We start from the raw sequence: 13,072 nt of genomic DNA, 5'->3' as shown, positions 1-13,072 counted from the left end.
GGAATTGTTTACTATAGTGGCATTCACAACTACTTTGCTTTTCATCCTCCTTAGAGACAATATTGGTGATATGAAGTTTTCAGGAGCCTTAAAAGGAATTTTTGATCAGTGAGAAAGAAGATTGTACCATATAGTTGTATATCAGAAACACCCTCTACAGGAACGATGGACTGGAGGATCCAGAAAACTGCTCTACCGCTGTCCAAGCACGTTCCCTTAAAGACTAAAAACAGGTTTAAAAGATTTTAAGTTAGTATGGAGAAGTGATGAGAAAAATTGTGTGACTTCATAGAGCACATTCTACTAGAGATGATGGTGATGAATGCCTTGCAAATTCAAAAGGTAAGGACAGGTAAAACATGTGATGATTTAATTCTATTAATTATGGTTAGAAAGATAGCCATGCCACTATAGAGAAATGGAGTTAAGTAGAAACATTTGTTGAAGCACATGAACAAAGGATAAACTTAGTTTTGACAATTCTATGTGATTACTGAGGAAATGCAAGTGTTGGGGGAGGGAAAGGCACAAGGCTGAGGGGAGTCTTTGATTCATTTGTTGCTTTGACATATAAAAGTAGACTGTTCCAAACTCCCCACAGAACATGGGATGAGACTGAAAAAGGCAGTAAGTGTCTCATCTAACAACCAACTGGCAGTGGCTTGCTTAACAGAATTTCTAAAGTTTTAAAGTCAATTTCTATACAGTGAGTAGGAAAAAAAAGAATTTTGAGAAGCATTAAATTCTTTTGAAAATTCTGTAGTATATTGTTAAGATAAACAACAATTTCAAAGGAATTTATAAATTCAGAAAAGCAGCCAATGATCTACAATTTCATATTTTTAATGAGGCTGAAAGTGAAATAACCCATATTATTAAATAGATATTTTGAATAAGATACTTTTGAGAAAATATGTTTTAGGTGATTTCAAAAATTATCAACTGAGTAATGGTAGTTGCTATAAAATCAAAACAATAAGAAAATTTTCCCAGAACACTCAGATGTAAGCAAATTGGTTACATATTTTAGGAACCTTTAAAAATAATCTTAACAAATCTGTAAAAAAAAATCAAGTTTATTTAAATATTTTTTTCTTTTAGATCATTTTCTTACATCTCAATGACTACTAATAGCACTTGCTGGTTCACAGAAATAATGGTTCTAATGAAATTTTTCAAATATTGACATCTTTATGCATTAGAATTCTGGCAAATACTTATATATGAGTTTAATCATTGCTTTGTTGTGATTGTACAAAATTACAACTCAAGAAGTAAAAGCTCTGTTGATTATTATATTTTAGCAAATAGTCCTTTGTTCTGGAAACAACTATCTAACTAGATGCAGCATTAAATTTGATTTTGTTTTACTTAATCAATTTTTCTACACTTTTAGATTTCTAACCACAATTGAAATATCTCCCTTTTCTGGCTACTGGGCCAGAGTAAAGTCACTGAGGACAACATGGATGATTTCAAAGGGAAAATGAAGTGAGAAAAGCAAGTCTGGGTGCTAAACTGAGGCAGTGGATGATATCACCTCAGTGGATGACTTCCACTCTGTCTCAGAATATCCTTTCTGGGAGGATGTGGAACTATGTGTGATTGTCCTGTAAGAGATGTGGATACACTGGACCTCACAGCTAGGATTACACAGTCCGGGATATTCACATCAGCAATGTAAAGATGGAGAGATATGAAGCTGGAGTATATACTGGGAAGGTACTGGAAGGCATAACCTTGCTTTTGGAAACAGTGATGCCACCTTTTGCTGAACAAGTTAAGGTTGCTGTAAAATCCTTGAGTGCCAGTATCCTTCAACCTTTCGAAGAGAATGATGCATGGTGTATGATGTTGCTCTGGACATTGTCAGGAGTCATCTAGAAAAAAACTAAGGCTAGAAGGTAGTCTTCCTGGAAGTGGCCTACCATTTTTTCCTTGGTCTGTGATGGGTAAGCTCTACAAGGCAAGGTCATAAAGAGACTTCATTCTAGGATTGCCGATATGCCTTTCCTGTCATTATTAAATCAATATAATAATACTTTGACATTATACCACCCTTAGCAGATCAGCATAAGGATTAACTGTCATGAATTAATGCTGATTAGATGAATTAATGATTTTATAGAATTCCTGATTTGTCTCAAATGATCTTAGGAAGAAAGTTTTAAGTGATGGTTTTAGTAGTTTTGCTAGAAAGATATAATCAAGTTAAAATCAAGAATAACATGTTATTCTTACTACTCATGATAGTAAGTAAAAGCTGCATAATAAGAAATATAATGAGCTTTTATATTACATTTAAAGGAGATACAGGTTTGAAACAAATTTGTGTTCAACGAAAACCATTCAGGTCCAAGGGTGAAGTCATAGGTGTGCACTATGATAAGACAAGGCCAGGTGAGACTGTTGCTTTGAACTTATAATGAGCATATAGCAGGAAACACTGTTTTCAACTTAATAAAACATCTTTTTGTAAATCTTAGTTTGTGTAACATCTTATTTGTGAGTTAAGTTTCTAAGAACATTTATTTATAAAAAGGCAGGAGAAAAGAAATAAAGGTGGTAAGGTGTGGTGTGGTATGATTTGGTAGCATGGGGGTGGGGGGCTCTGCTGCATCCCTCCAACCATCCATCTATCCATCCATCTATCCATCAATCAATCCATCCACCCATCTATCCATCAATCAATCCATCTATCTATCCAAATGTATGGATGTAGCCATTTTCCACTTCATCTAGTGTTTATGTTTTCTATGTGAGTGAATCTTTCTCTCTTCTCTGGTTCACAAGAGATAACTAGTCTGGTCTACAAAAAGGCTTCTGAGTAGCTGGCCAGAGACAGGAATTCTAGTAATAAATCCTTTACCTAAGTTTGGGCATTCATTACTTAATACAACATGTGTTAATAGCCAAAGCCAGTGGGTTTTGTCCACAGAATAAACAAAAAAGTGTCAAGTCTCCAGAATAGCATCCAAAAGAGTTAAGAGAAAGTTGCAAGGCCAGAGGTCATAAGACTTTTGGTCATCATTCAAGTTTGTATCCCATCTCGGCTCATTCCTCTAAGACCAGGCCACCCCCCCTCCACTGGCTATCAGAAAGGCTGTGCTAGTGAGGAAGACTCCAGAAGAGCTACAAGATGATTCTAACTTTGAACAAGAGGATTATGATGTGCATTGTTGGACAAGTGTTTAGAGCTAGGATGACCAGCTCATTGATGGACGGAGTTCAGGGACAATAATCGCACAACTACAACAGGAGAAGAAAGTAAAAATATCTGAGCAGGTAGACATTACCCACCAAGAAAAAAAGCAAGCTGGACGCTGAAGTCCCAAGTGGAATGACAGCAGCAATGACAATATTTCTCTGGACAATCAGATATATATGATCATGATGGAGATGACAGACTTCACAAGAAGCAAAGGCCCGCTGAAAAAAATACATCTGATGTTATTAATGCTGTCAAGAAGACTGTAGTAGTGGATTCTCAAATGGACAAATTAGCTCATGCTGTGTCCTGAATCAGTATGTAAGTATTATTAGCCTATTTTCATTCGTTTACCTTGTATTGCCATTGCCTTAACATCTGCAGTAGAGTGAAGGTGTAAGTTCAGAATCTGGGAGGAGAATTCATTGTGTTAGGTGTGAACATTGCTACGTCACTAATCCAGGCAGCCAAAGACCTAATGAACGCTGCTATTTTCAGGGAAAGGATCTTATGTAGCCTCAACCAAATATCAGAAGGTCTATGGAACAGCAAATGTCAACTTGGATGATTAAGGCTCCTGAAAAGAAGCCCCTTGTAAAGGGAGAAAAGCCTGAAGAATTTCAGACACAAATTCAATGGAGATCTCAAAAGGAAACATTTCACCAGTGCAGGTTTTAAATGAATTCAAGGCTATGGATTCCTTCTAGGGCAATAGCCTTCAAACAACGAAGTATTTTCTTTCTGTCTGCCTCCCTCTTCTTTTACATTTTGATTCCATTTTTGTAGGCATGCCTGCTGATGTGTTTGTCTCTGGCCTGGGGAAATGAAGAGAACAGTGTCTGTTTGCATATAAGATGAGATGAATGCTATTGCTCTATTGGTAACCTGGGAAGAGAAGTGATTTCTGACCTCAAGTGGCACAGAGCTGTCCTTTTCAACATTCTCTTGAAGCTGGGCAAAGAGTTCACACTGAGATGTTCATGGGAGTGAGAGGGATGAGAAAAATAAACTTAAATCTACAAAAGCAAACTCTAATGTATGCAAGAATCATTGGATTGGCAGGTATATTCGTAAGTGAAAAACCCAGAAGTGTAAAGGTAGAACATAAGGACTATACTGCTTCTGTTTCAGTGCAAAAATATGCCAATACGCTGAGGTGTTCCAAAAATTGAACAATTTAACCTCAGTGTCACATATTCATCCTATCTGGTGGATTCTTAACTGAGGAGAAACCAACTCATCCCATCCCAAATATTTCTTTAACTTGCATTATTTCTGTTCATTCTTTCTGGTAGTGACATTACTAAGGTTCCTTTTATTTTTCTCCTCTCTGCTGAAGACACCAAACATTCCTTTGAGGCACCTGGGTACTTCTGTAGACTCTGAAGACAAAAAGTGGAGCTCAACTGTCCTTCCTTCTATTCTTTTCTTTTTAAACTTGAACTCTGACTTTGCTAGAAAAAGGAGGCTCAGTGGTAGAACATTGATGAAATGAAGATTTATAGCATATGAAGGTTTAAAGGGAAATGCATAACTTGGAGTACTGGCATCTACTATACAATTCTATTTACTGACACAAAATAAACACACTTAGTCTTGAAAAATAAAAGTAAAACACACACGTGTCTGTCTTTTGATGTAATTTCAACAGACACTTCTATCATACTTTTTAAAAACTGTGTTTAAATTCAAAGTTTACAAGCTTACTGCTATTCATCTGAAGTGATGCAGTATTTAAGACAGACTTTGAGAAAGTCTGTTGTATGAGGTTTAAGGAAAATAGAGAGAATAAATGTTATAGTGTAGATGATATTGTTTGATTGCTAAATTTAGAGATAAGCTTGAAAACAGATGAATTAAACAATTGAATTGACACATAAAAGAACATAAGATAAGTAAATTCAAAAAATATGTTCAAATTAAGTATTAAAGAAAAGGAAACTAATATTTTTACCCCCAAAATTTGTACAAAAATTAGAGGTTCCCCACTTATATTAAACTAAAAAATGAAATTCGTTACCCAGAGATTAGGCATGGCCCACCCAGATGAGAGATGGGGCCACCTACCCATCTCCAAAATTTTAATCCAGAATTTCTCCTGTATAAATGAAGCACAGGGACAAAGTGTGGAACAGAGACTGAAGGAAAGGCCATCTAGAGATTGCCCCACCTAGGGATCCATCCCATAGGTGGACACCAAACCCAGATACTATTGCAGATGCCAAGAAGTGCCTCCTGACAGAAGCTGATATAGCTGTTTCCTGAGAGGCTCTGCCAGAGCCTGACAAATACAGATGTGGATGCTCACAGCCAACCATTGGACTGAGCATAGGACCCCAGTGGAATATTTAGGGAAAAGACTGAAGGAGCTGAAGGGCCCTTATCTGGCATTAATGGGAGACTCTTGATCCTGTGAAGGTTTGATGCCCCAGAGTAAAGGAAGGCTAGGATGGTAAAACAAGAGTGGGAAGGTGGGTGGGGGAGCACCCTCATAGAAGCAGGGTAAGTGGGGATGGGATAAGGGATTTGCAGAGGGGAAATCAGGAAAAGGGATAATATTTGAAATGTAAATAAATAAAGTATACAACTAAATACAAAAAGAATGTGATCGATATTATTATAAAATTTCACCCATTTGTCCTAAATCTGAAATCACATTTTCCTCAAAAGCAAATCTTTTGCTTTGAAGATTTTTTTTCAGTATAATTTTTTTTCTAATGTTCTTCATGAGCTTAAGGATTAAAAACACAGAATTTCTATGAAGACCCAAATCAACATTAGAGAACAGTAAGGAAGGCATCGAAGGAAGAAGATAAATGTTGTTTAAACGGATTTTTTAACAAGGGGGACTTGAAATAGGAGGACATTTTCAACACCTGTGAAAATAACTCCTTTCATTTTACCCATTTATAAACTTAATACAACAGAATGCTTCTTCCAGTCACTGTGCATATATTCACTATATGGCAATATAAGCTGCATATTAAGAGGTGGAACTAGGTGGTTTCTATCCCTAGATTTCTCCTTCTCACATTGCAGGGAGGATCCCTGTGTCTTTCATGTCTTCATTCAATGTTTACTGAGCCTTTTAGAGACTTAAAAATTAGCAGTTGGCTTCCATCAGTCTTATCAACTAGAAAATATGCCTTGACACAAATCTTGCCTCATATACTTTTCTGCAACCTATCTAGGTCATTTCTTCTGCCACTCCTTCAATAAACACCATTTATTTTCTCCTCCCGTATGTTGTCATACCGAATAAACTCCATCTATGTGTCAAAGATTATCCAGATCTGCCAATGACACTCACAAGTTTAACAAAATGATAACCCATCATGATGTTAAACAGAGACCATAAAGTCACATGTCAATCCTGAAGTCCCTGTCCAATTGCCTCCTTTCTCAGCTCTTCTGTGGATATAGTCTTACATAACTCAGTGATCAGGTTAGCAAACTTCACAATTCATATGCTCCATGGTTACAGAAATCTTTCCCCTCTATTTTCTGATAGTTCTTAGTATTAATGAGAATGTCAATTTGCCATTAACTAAGTGTATCTAATAACTTTAATGAAACAGTCCAGGAGGGACTGTTTTTCATTATATTGCCATAGTTATTGACTAAAGGAATCCGGGGTAGTTATATTACTTAGTTTCTTAATTTCTATGGAATTCAGACTATTCATATACCACATCCTCACATGCAAGATTGTGAGGGATTCTTTATTTTTCATGTGAACATTGTCTTCAACTAGTTCTGGATATATATCTGAAGGATTGTAGTAAATATTTCATTGAGATAGCTGCTTATTGACATTTATTGCAGAACTAGTCACAACATCCACGTTACAGAATAAGTCAAGTTGTGTCCTAATGTATGAAAGTCAAAATCATTCTCTCTCTCTCTCCCCATGTGTGTGTGTGTGTCTCTCTCTCCCTCCCTTTTGCTCTCTCTTTCTCTCTCTCCCTCTCTCTTTCTCTCTCTCTCTCTTTCTCTGGGGGTTTCTATTTAGCCATAAAGAATAATGAAATGATAACTATTGCTCATAAATAGATGCAACCAGAGATCATCAGACTAAGGAAAATAAGCGGGTCATAGAAAATACCACATCTTCTCTGATTTGTGCATAAAATAATTTTTATAGACACATAAATTTCCTTGTCTACCAGTTTATAGAGATGTATACAGTTCGGTGTCTTCTCGAGAGACTCCAAGTCATGGAGAATTAGAGCAGACGTCCATAGAAACAGCTGGGAGGTTGTATGATGTGTAGCAGGAATGATGTGAGGGTCCAATGTTGCAAGAATATCAACAGTTCACATATCTGCTCAAGATGGTGCTTCGGGAGCGGGGTCAGCTGACCTGATAATGGTAGCTGTTGTTTAGCTTAATGGATGAAGATAAACAATACTACTTTATCCCTAAGTGATTCAATATCCCTAAATGGTTCAATAAGTCATTTCTCAAATGATGAAAGAATAATCCCTTATTCACAGAATTCCAGCAAGTACTCATACACCTGAAAAAAACAGCTTGAGAGTCAGTATCATTTTTGATTCCTCTTCCATTTCATCAAATGAAGTGCTGTCACTCATATAACCTCCAACTTGCAGATGTGACTAGTCTTACTAGAAAGTTCGCTCTGGGGATCCTCTTTGTCTACAGAGATCTGAACTCTAGTCTTCAAGCTTGCAACCTGAGCACATTAATCACTGAGAAGTCTTCCAATCCCAGGATATTATTTTGTGTCATATTCTTTTCTACAGAAATAATTATTTAAGTGAATTTTTATTTATTTATCCATTTGCTTATAAGAGTCAGTGTCTTACTAGGTAATTCATAATTGCTTGTATCCTACTATTTATCTCAGCATGTCCTATAACTTGTGATCCTCTTTACATAGCCTATCAAGTACTAGGAAATGAAACATCATATTGATTTAAATAAAGTTCTTTTTTTCTCTTGTAAAGTTGTAAGGTAAATGTTGTCTCCCATAGTGCCAATGACTTTTCTTTTTAAATCTAAGAAATAAATTCACATTTTTTTTCTCTCAAAGAAATTCTGAAGATAACATAATTTTCTTTTAAAGAAAAAATCAAATCCTATCATCGTGTTTCATATCTTAGCAGATAATTAACTTACATCTATTTTCATTCATATCTTTTAGAGAATGACAATGAGTTTATCTTTGAGATAATATTTGACAATATAGACTTTTTTATACCTATTAAGGTCCTGTCTAAAATAAATTCATTCTCAAACTGGTTACGTGTAAATTGCTTTAGGAGTTGACTGCTAAGATGTGAGTACAATTTAGAGAATCCAAGATGTGACGTGCTTACTCTGGGGTTTGCAAAAGCAGAAAGACTTTACTATCATTTTGAGCCAGTAACCAGAAAAACCTTTATCTTGACCTCTTTCCCAGAGGAAAAATATAACCGCAAAACTGAAAATCACATCCATCTTGAAAAAAAAATCAACTTAATAACTAAAATACTGTATGTGCCTATTCTTTAGGCCTTCCCTATTTTGCCAAGCAGAAAAGAACCCAGAATTCCTGTGGGGCCCACGTTAGACAGAACCCGAGTCTCCTGTGAGGCAATATAACTTTATATCATCTGAATACATCTGATTTACACTATCTTTCTGTTTGGCTCTCTGCCTAGAACAGTTTTCTATTTATACCATCTGTTTGGCTCTGTACTCCAGAGCAGCTTCCACTTATACATTGTGCTATCTACTCTAGAGCCAGTGACAATTTTCCCTATCTAAGATCCAAACTTCAGGCGTTAATCCCCACATGATTAGGACAAACCTGTTTATAAATCTTTCCTAAAAGCGAATAATCCCTATATTTTAACTTTATACTTAAATCACTAACTGCTCCACAATGGAGGCTTATTTATTTAGTTCTCTTGGTTAAGAGTATACCTATCTGTCTGTGGTTCTATGCCTAGAGCCACAGACAAATTTTTTCTACCTATCTTTGTTCCAAAATGCAGGCAAGGTTCCCCACGTGAATCAGACATAACTGTTTCTAAATCTATCTTAAAAACAAATAATGTCAATTTTAATTCACAGACAGTGTACACTTTACTCTAGAGTCAACTACTTTCTTCTTTTCCTAACAAAAAGCAACTTGCGTTTCCCCACAGCCGGGGAGTTCAGCTGCAGTTTTTTGTTCAGGGTTCCCATTCTGGAGTCATGTGACTCCTATCAGCTCCAATCATCCACTCTTTTTCTTTAAAAAAAAATTTACAACTTTTACTCTCAGGTGAATAGACTTAAATTTCTAGTGAATTAATGCCTGAAATTGGTGCACCACTTTGTTGTGTTAATTATTTAAAACTGGTCTCTGGTTCATCCAACTATCCAAGCTGCAGCAGCTCTGCCTAGCCCAGCTGCCATGTTTCTTGGCCAGAGACCACCTGCACGCAGCAGCTAGGACAGGTCCACCAGAAACACCAGCCCTGCTACCCACTAGATGCCAACAGGAGAGATGACTCTGCCAATCTTCTATGCTGTCTCCGCAAGGCAGGGTATTGCCCAAACCATTCTGCCATAATTCTTATAAATTAATCAAAGGCTTTATATGTTTGGTAAAGCTCAATAACAATATGCCCATACAGAGAGTTGTTTCCCAATTAGCTAACCTAAATAAAAGTAGCTACCCGTACCGCTCCCAATACCTGTGTGGCTTTCCATCCTCCTATGTCTCTCCTTCTACTCTCCTGTCTCCTAGCTCCTCCTCTTCCTTTTTCTCCTCTCCTCATTAATCCACCTCTTCCTCTCCTAACTTCTCTCACCTTAGCTCCTCCTACATTATTTGTTTTTCAAATCTGATCCTATGACTATTCAATTTTTATATAAAATCAGGAAACATCAAGATTAAGTTCATGGATACGATGGATGTGCTTTATAAAGGCAATCTAAAGAAGGCAGAGAGAATGGTAGAAACAGGTAGTAGATAAAAAGGACTAAAAGAAATGGAAAATATCTATCAGAATGTCTATCAGCTATGAAGTATTCCAAAACAGCTCATTATGATTAACAGATTCCTTAGGCTAATAATTTCAGAAGTATAAAGTTGTGGTAGGATAAATAAAGTAGTAAAATCAAACATATCCATAGTCAAGTTACATGCTCTATAGTCAGTTTCATTAAAATTAATATATATTGCAGGCATAATGAAAATAATCTTAAACTGTCATTTAATAATACTCTATCATTAACTGCCTTACAGAAATTTCAATTATAGTTGTTGTGTTTCTAAAGTATATTATTTCTTAAAACAACTCACTGCAATAAATGACAATGTTCTAGATAATACTCAGTTACTTCAATAATAGGAAAAATGACCTAATTGCGTTTCAGAGCACGTATTCAAGGATAAACGTAAGTAGAGGATAATTGTGCTACAGTCCATAGACCAAAAGAAGCTAAACAACAAGGGGAGTCCAATGGATGCATGAGTCTCGATCAGAAGAGGAAATAAAATAAAATCAGAAGTAGATCGAAGGAGAGAACTAAATGGTGGGATGGAGTGGAGAGGGGAACATGGGGGGAATCAGGCGTCAAGGTACCTGGGACAGTAGGAGGGAGGAGCTGGGAGAAAGGACAAAAATTATTGGGGATCATCTCTGGGAGTAGGGGAGGGGTTTGAGGGCGAAACTGTGGAGGAGAGGAGCAAAGGGGGCAGAGATCAGGATGCAAAGCGAATAAATAAATTAATGGAAAAAACACCAAAAAAAATAGATGACCAGAAGAAACATGTTTAGTATAGCAAGGTTGGTGAAGGATGTAAAAGAATAAAGCTGGTTATTTACTAGCCAAAATGAAGACTGTGAGGACTAAAATATAAGATTTTGTGGCTACAATTTTTTTCTATACAAACTATCTTCATCTGACTTATGCAAATCATCCCAAGATTTGGTGACAACAAATAGAGATCCAAACACTCAGTCAACAGAAGTAGGCTTAAAAGTCACAGTCAATGACCTAATTAGAAAAAATATATAAATTGACTTCAGCATGATCGGAGGAATGAGTCCTTAGAGGGTTAGTAGACTTCTAAACTTATGTATACCAACTTGAGAGTGCCCAATATATGTGAAAAAATAAAACAAATACTTGGATATAAAGCCACAGACACTTTCCAATACAGTACTAGTAGCTTCTATACTCCCTCCTTTCATCAATTGGCAGCCCGTAAACAAACACACACACACACACACACACACACACACACTACAGAGAGGGGGGCAAAGTAAAACACAATCAACACACAAAAGTAGAGAAATATTGGAATTGAACGACACATAGATCAAATAGACTAGTCAGATTTCTAGAATATTACGTCTAAACACTGAAGAATATACATTCTTCTCAGTATCACACGTAAATTTCTTCAAAATAGGTCATATATTGGAAAACAAATCAAACTTCAGCAAATGGTAGAAAACTGAAAGAACTCCCTGTATCTGACCATGATGGGATAAAACTGTGTATTGAGAACAATGCAAACAGCAGAACTATGCGTATTAATGAAACTTGCACAGTTTGCTGAATGAAAAATAGATTAATGACTAAATAAAAAGAAAAGTAAAATTTCCTACAATTGAATGAAATTTAAATTTTATATTCAAATTTTATTTATATGTTGTCTAATTAAAAGAAAAGCATAGCCAGCCCAAGCAGAGAAACTCTTGATACACTTTAACATCTTGGAAAAACAAAAGTAAACATATTTAAAACAATAACAGTCATCAAGATCAGAATAGGAACTAAAGAAATGACATTGATTAAATATAATACAAAGAATTAAAGAAATTAAAAGTTGATTCTTCAAAGACATGATTAACAAATCTTTAGTCAAATTTACAACTATAAAAGAGAAAAGGACTAACTTCATAAAATTACAGATGAAAAGTAAGACATCAACAGCAGATATAAATGAGAATTGGAAAGTCACCAAGATGTACTTTTAAACACCTATATTCTATTTACTAAGTTAGTGAATTTAAAATATAATGGTGAGTTTCTGGAAGCATGTGTCATACAAAAATTTTAAAAAGAATGAAGAAAATAAGCTGTAGTAATGAGATTGTGGTAATAATAATTATTTTCCACTGCTGAATTCTACCAGGTATTTAAAGAACCAGCAACAGAAGTATTAATATCAGTCCATAAAAAAAGAAAAAGAAGGAATGGTTCATTTTTGGTTTTTATTTCTGCAACTAGTATTGTTTATTTTTAGTCTTGATCAACTTTAATAATTACTAGAAACATGAATGATATGGTCAGTTTGGAGACAGAATATTTATAGATCAAACTCTAAAAACGTATTAATATTTTTTAATTAAATTTTTAAATATTTTATTTCTTTTATTTTTACACTCCAGATTTTATTCACTTCTCAGTCCACTCTCTGTTCCACATCCTCCTCTCCTCCCCCACCTGTCTCCAGGAGCATGATCCCCTACACCCTCCACCTCACCAGACCTCCTCACTCTCTGGGGCCTCAAGTCTCTTGAGGGTTAGGTTCATCTTCTGTGACTAAACCCAGATCTGACAGTCCTCTGCTGTATATGTGTTGGCGGGAGGGGGGGTGTCTCATATTAGCTGGTGTATGCTGCCAGGTTGGTGGTTCAGTGTCTGAGAGATTTCTGGCTACAGGTTAATTAAGACTGCTGATCCTCCTACAGGGTCGCCCTCCTCAGCTTCTTCCAGCTCTTCTCTAATTCAACCACAGGGGTCAGCAGCTTCTGTCTACTGGTTGGGTGTAAATATCTGCATCTGACTCTTTCAGCTGCTTGTTGGGTCTTTTGGAGAGAAGTCATGATAGGTCCCTATTTGTGAGCACTC

General features: G+C 36.1%; 1 pseudogene; it reads left to right on the top strand.

Moving 5' to 3' along the window:
* Positions 1-309: 309 nt before the first annotated feature.
* LOC114633310 lies at positions 310-3,915 on the top strand (annotated as a pseudogene).
* Positions 3,916-13,072: the final 9,157 nt, after the last annotated feature.

Source organism: Grammomys surdaster, unplaced genomic scaffold (genome assembly GCF_004785775.1).
Source record: "Grammomys surdaster isolate TR1022 unplaced genomic scaffold, NIH_TR_1.0 98, whole genome shotgun sequence".
Classification (NCBI taxonomy): domain Eukaryota; kingdom Metazoa; phylum Chordata; class Mammalia; order Rodentia; family Muridae; genus Grammomys; species Grammomys surdaster.
This window is presented reverse-complemented; position numbering and strand designations above follow the sequence as displayed.